The 6,536-nt window shown below is 35.6% G+C and overlaps 1 pseudogene; it reads left to right on the plus strand.

Annotated features, from left to right (window-relative positions):
• Nucleotides 1-2,076: 2,076 nt before the first annotated feature.
• Nucleotides 2,077-6,306, plus strand: LOC107457898 (respiratory burst oxidase homolog protein C-like; annotated as a pseudogene).
• The last annotated feature ends 230 nt before the right edge of the window (nucleotides 6,307-6,536 follow it).

Below are 6,536 nucleotides of genomic sequence, written 5' to 3' on the forward strand. Positions count from 1 at the left end.
CTACATATTAATAATAAATTTAAAAAAAATAATTATATTTATAAATTTTATTTTAATATAAATACTATTATATAATTTTTTTATTAAAATTTTTGACTGCTTCAAATATTTTTTTCAAGTTTCCACTGTCGGTACTCCTACGTACTCTCATTATTTATTAAATTAGTTTATACTAAAAAATTTGGAATCACATGGCTATTTTAGTCATTTTATATAATATTTTAGTCTTGTCCATATGTATTCAAACATAATACTAGACATTACATTAGTGTCCTATCCATCGTATCCAAACACGATACACAAAACATAATTTTTAATGTCTCTATCCTATTGTCTTTGTCTCAGTGTCCTGTTTTGTCGTGTCTCTACAAACAAACGCTACCTTATTTATTATGTTTTGGATGCGCTTTAAAAGTGATGCCTAATGTATGTTGGGCCAAATTCAAACACTTAGTGAAAATTTTCATCTCCTTTCAATTCCCCCTCACCTTCAATTTACGCGCACAACTTAACCCTCTCACGGCCTTCAATACGCGCACAACCTCAGGTCACCTTCGCCATTCTTGCTCAACAACCCTCACCTTCGCCTACGACACTCATCATCACCTTCGCCTTCTCACCGTCGCCGTTGACTGTCGCCACCCAGTGACCATTCACCGCCAGTCACCACTCATCACGTCGCTACGCTGACCAGGTCACCACAACCACTCACCGCTAGTCACCGCTCACCGTTCACCATCGACACTCTCACCTTTGCCATTGTCACCACTGCACTGACCATTGCTCTTCTCCAGTAATCGTCGCTGCGCCGTTCTCCAGTAATCGTTGCTGCGCCGTTCTCCTGTAATCGTCGCTGCACCGCCCTCACTATTGTCATCTCCATGCTTCTCATCATCGTCTTCTCTGTGCTGATTTTAGTTGAATAGGTATGTGATGATTTTTAGTAGGTTCTGAAATTTCAGAGGAGTAGGGTTCCGATATTAGGGGTTTTAATCTGTGAAATATGGGTTTGTAAACTATGATTTGATAACACGCATGCTGTTGTTAATGAAGATGTGTGGTATTTTAGGGTTTGTGAACTATGATTTTAGTTCAGACGCTTTCTTCTTCATTTTTTCCCTTAAGATTTTTGTTATTGGATTTTTGTGGATTGTTTTGATCACTCTCTCTCTGGCTCTTTGATCTCAACAGGAAACACAGCGTTTGCTCAGTGAGCCAGGTAACTTCTCATTTCTCAGCTCCATTATCGTGGTTGCATGCATACTTTGAAGTTTCCCCTCTTGTGTGTAGTGATTTGAAAGCTCTTACCCTATTAAATTGGTAGTACTTGTTTAATTTGTATGATGGTGTGAGTTGAACGTTACCTTGGTGATAGTGATCTGTTCAAGGTTTTATATAATTATTTGTTGTTATGTTCTACTAAAGTTTATACCTGTTGGCCTAATAGAATCACCTGAATTTACAAAATATCAGCATTCATTGAGCTATGATGATAACCAATGAGCCATCAAACAAGACAAACTAAAAAAGTGCATTCAATACTTAATTTCTTAGATCTGTTACATTTTTTATTTACATATTTATTAACAATGAATGAACAAATTTATTCACATGTATAAGTACCCTGTTTGTGAGTACGGTGCAGGGGGTATAAGTACCAATACTATGAATGAACAAATTAGTTCTGTATCTATGAAAGATAATTTCTACATGTTAAATTTATTCACATGTAGATTTGTTTGTATTTTGAACTTTCATAAATAAAATGATAATGAGAATAAATTCAGATTCATTTTGAACTTTGATAGATATTAGTAATTTAGTCATTATTATATTATCAAATAAGGTTAAATTTGATTTGATTTTAAACTGTGAAGGCAGATTATGTTGGTTTTATATTTTGTGGATTGAACTCTTTGGTTGTGGCTGCTGAAAATTTTACTAGTTTTATTTTTCTTAACCGTGGAGTTAATGTCGCAAAGATGATTCTAGGGTTTTCAATTTGGGGGTTTGGGTATGTTGCAGCGCGGGTGAACTCTCGTACCCTTATTTCTCCTTTTGTTCCACTTGATTTCCTTTGGTGCTACTGTTGTTAAAACCGCTTCCATTAAAATGAAGCAGGTTTCTCAAGAACTCAAATGACTCGCTTCGATTTCTTCCAAACAAACAACACCTTCTTCTTCTGATGCTGCTGCTGCTGCAAGAAGAGGACACTACGATAGGACTAAGTCCGCGGCTTCAAGTGCTCTCAAGGAACTTAAGTTCATTGCTAAGGGTGGCGGTGGTGGTCGTGGTGGCGGTGGCGGTGGCGGTGGTGCAGGGTGGCATGAAGTGGAGAAGCAGTTTGATGTTCTTACTGCTTCAACTGATGGATGGCTTCATCATTCTCTCTTTGGAAAATGCATAGGTAATAATTGAAATTGAAGAGTTCATAACAAATCTACATTATTCTTTTGTTGTTGCTTTCCAAGTGTTTGTGAAATTGTTTGTGTGTGTGTGTGTGTGTGAGTGAGTGAAATAAGGACTTGTTCTGAGTAGTTTTCTTTTAGGAAGTGTTTAGATAACTATGGTTTGGATTTGTTTAATTGTTTGTATGTAGGGATGAGCAAGGAATCTGAGGCATTTGCTGGTGTTCTTTTTGATTCTTTGGCTAGGAGGAGGGATATTCACGGGGATTCAATTAACAAGGCTCAATTGAAGGACTTTTGGGACCAGATTTCTGACCAGATCTCTCAAACATACAGCAGCAGGCTGAAGAATATGCAGCTTTGATCATGGAAGAACTAGACCCTGAAGAGACAGGATTTATCATGGTATTTACATCATCCTATTTCAGATTGTTTTGGTATAAAACTTATCAAAATTAAGTAATATTAGTCATTATTACAGTTTCACATACAGATAAGTACTTATATTTCAAATCATAAGTATGAAGTTGATTTATATTTAAGATGATGAGAGGGACTGATTTCACTTGTATTTAGGAAATTATATCAAATCCATAAGAAAAATTTGACATAGACCAAAATCATAAATAGCTAACTCTAGAAGTGACTAGAAATTTATTTGAAAAGAAAAACAAAAACTCCATATTACTCATGTTAATCTCATTTATTTGGCCAATTGGTGATTATTATTACTGCTTCATCAGCTGGATAGCCTAGAGATGCTCTTATTGCATGGACCAAGTCATTCTACAAGAGGTGATAGCAACTTAGCAAGTACCTAAGCCAAATGCTAAGCTTGAAACTGAAGCCTACATATGAAGACAGTGCTGTTAGGAAGTGCTATACAAATACCAAGTACTTCATACAGGACAACTGGCAAAGAACTTGGGTTATGGCACTGTGGATTTGTCTGATGTTAGGTTTATTTGCCTACAAATTCTTACACTGTAGAAGGAGAAAAGATGTATATCATGTTATAGGGTATTGTTTCTCAAGATTCCCTTGCTGAATAAATGTGTCACCATTTAAATAAAGTTAGTAGTACAAACAAAGTGAGGGTATATATGTTGTTGTTCTTGCAGGTGATAGCTGTAGCAGTAGCAATTGGTGTTGAAATACATGCAATTTTTCATCTTTCTTGCGACTTCCTTCGCCTCCTTCGTGCAAGCCCTCAAAAGTGCAAGCCACACCTTGGTTCAGGAGAAACAGGATTAAGCTTCCTAAACCACTCAACAGTCCAACTGGCTTCAATGCATTTTGGTACTCACATTATCTCTTTGTCATTGTCTATGCCTCGTTGATTGTTCATGGAATCAAACTTTTCTTTACCAAAGAGTGGTACGAGAAAACGGTTAGTAACTTCAATCCCTTTTCCTTTGTATAAATTGCACTGACACTTTCCTGAGGTTAAAGTTAAATTATATACAACACTATTTTTTTAATGTTTGCATTGACTTTGTTAGTGTTGTGTTTATAAAAGAAATTAATACCACAGCTTACAATCTATAGAAATATTAAGTATTATATAACTTTAAATTGCACTAGAAATTCATTAAAAATTTAAAATATACTATTGCAAATAAGTAACTTTGAAATTCTGCTTCTTTATGTTGTGACGTCAATGTCAATAAGTTGCCACTGGTCATGTCTAGTTTGTATCAATCAGATGCATCTTGATCTGGTTTTCTGCAATTATCGCCTAAATTTTAATTAATTAGATTGATTCATTCTATTTGAATGTTCTCGTGGATGATAGTATCCTTAAATCATCCTTTTACTAGTTGGAGTTGTTGATAAATGTTGGTTTCAATGTAACCTTAGTGGCTCATGAAATGACAAGGAAAGAGATTAACTAATTTATCAAGATTTAAGGATGGCACTTGTTTATTACTTGTCAGTTAATGATTAAAAAGGTCAATGTACTATAGAGAAAGCACTACTTATAGATGCTATTATAATGCATATCATTTTGTTGGCATAATGGTTCATACTAAAGTGACTTTGAGGATTATTTTCCTCTAATATGCTGCCTTATTGCTAATGACATGGAATATGATGAATCAGGAATGCACTATAAGTTCTGGCGTGGATTGTTCTTTGGTTCCTTTTATTGTGATTTATGGACTTATCATGTATGATCATGCTATCACTTCATATTTTGATGGGTTTCTTATTGTGCAGGGGTCTGATTTAGATAGTTTATTAGAGTAGAATAATGTAACATCTTCAGCCAAAACAATTGTTGGCTCAACACCTCTGAAGCAGAATCAGCAGAATCAGAAGCATGAAGGTAGTGTAAGGATTATTAGAAGCACACTCTCAAACAAGGAAATGCGCAAAAGTCAGTCAGCCAGGCTTCAATCGGAGCAGGCAATACCAACATCTGATCTACAAAAAAAAAGACAACCACTTCGTCCTGTACATGTGCAATTGATTTTGAAGAAATTTATTTTTAGAGAAATAAATTTTATTTTTAGAGAAATAATTTGTATTATTCCCAAATAGAAGATCTTATGGCTGCTAATTTATTATGGCAACCGAAATTTTGTTTTAGGATAATTTTTATTATTTAAAGAATATTGGATTGTATTATTATATATTATTTTTATTTTATAATATTTTACTAATTTAATTAAAATGATAGGATTATATATATAATTATATTATTAAATATTAGGTTTTAGAAAAAAATTAATATATATTAAAAAAAACAGTAGTTATAGTATTAAAAAAAAAACAAATGACCTAAGGCTACACTTATAAAAAGTAGCAATGGTATACAATGTGGCTACGCTTTATAGGTGATGCAGTAGCGTTGAAAAGTGTAGCCTATTCTGGCAAAAATAGAAGCTGAAAAGCGTAGCCTTTGGTCCTGGACAGCATCACTTGAAAAGCGTAGCCTATTCCCAAACACCAAAAGCGTAGCCCTTGATGCAGAAAAGCGTAGCCTTTGAGAATAGGCAACGGCCGAATAGGAATCACCCCAAAAAGCGTAGCCGTAGCCTAAGGCATCATTTTTTCCACTTTTGGCTACACTTTTCAAGTGTACCTGAATGGGTGTTTTTCTTGTAGTGAATGTTTGCTGATTCAGTTGTTTGATTGCTTGAATTGAATTGGTGTAGTCTAAGTCCTTGGATCCTGAGGCTACACTCGCAGAGACCTTCAAGTATACACATACCTTAAAGGTGAATAAGGAGAGATTTACTGACGAGCAGTCTGCGACCCATTATGTACGAGTCTCAATTAATTCTAAGTTTTGAAATTAATTTGTTTTACTTTAAAAACAATTATGCATTATCCTAATCACAATGTGTGGGACACAGGAACAATACATGTAGGCTTTGGAGGTCACGACATAGCAATCTCAACAGGCTACTGGGGATAACAGAGCCGGCTCAAAGACCTCAGTAGTGAATCCAAATGCGGTTTGGCTCCAGAATGTCTCTGAACCCCACAAGAATCACCGCTTCATGTTGGAGTTGTTCTTTGCCAATAGCCTTTACTCCTCCGAATTGGTGACTTTCTCTGCCTTTGTCTTTCCCTTTGCCACCAGCCCTTCTGATCCCCAAATAGTTATGGACTTGAGGGAGGAGGTTTAGAAGCTCTCACAGGAGCTTCACCAGACATAGGAGCAACAGGCTGATCAGAGGTACAATGACCTTCTTGTATGCATTGCCATAAGCTCCGAACTTAGTTAGAGGCTGGAGCGGGTAGACCGTTTGCGAGAGTAGATGATGGAGGTAGCAGCGTTGGAGGCAGAGACACTGGTGGCAGCGATACAGCTAGTAAGGAATCGATTTCAGCACCCACTTCGCTGCCCCAGCAGCGGGAGAACAATGACAACTACGGTAGTCTGTAGGGTGTAGGGATGTCGTTTATTTTTTTCCATTTCTGATTTTTTGATATTTTAGTTTTGTGACATTTTTGTGGATTCATTCATGCTGTTTTTTTAAATAAATAATTTATTTATTTTTGGTAATTAATTTCGAATTTCGATACATTAATCTTGTTAACCAGAATGTTATAACAAAATAAGTTGTTCATTTCTATAAGGTATGGCTTCATTGATAAAAAAAAATTAAATTAGAA

Source organism: Arachis duranensis, chromosome 7 (genome assembly GCF_000817695.3).
Source record: "Arachis duranensis cultivar V14167 chromosome 7, aradu.V14167.gnm2.J7QH, whole genome shotgun sequence".
Classification (NCBI taxonomy): domain Eukaryota; kingdom Viridiplantae; phylum Streptophyta; class Magnoliopsida; order Fabales; family Fabaceae; genus Arachis; species Arachis duranensis.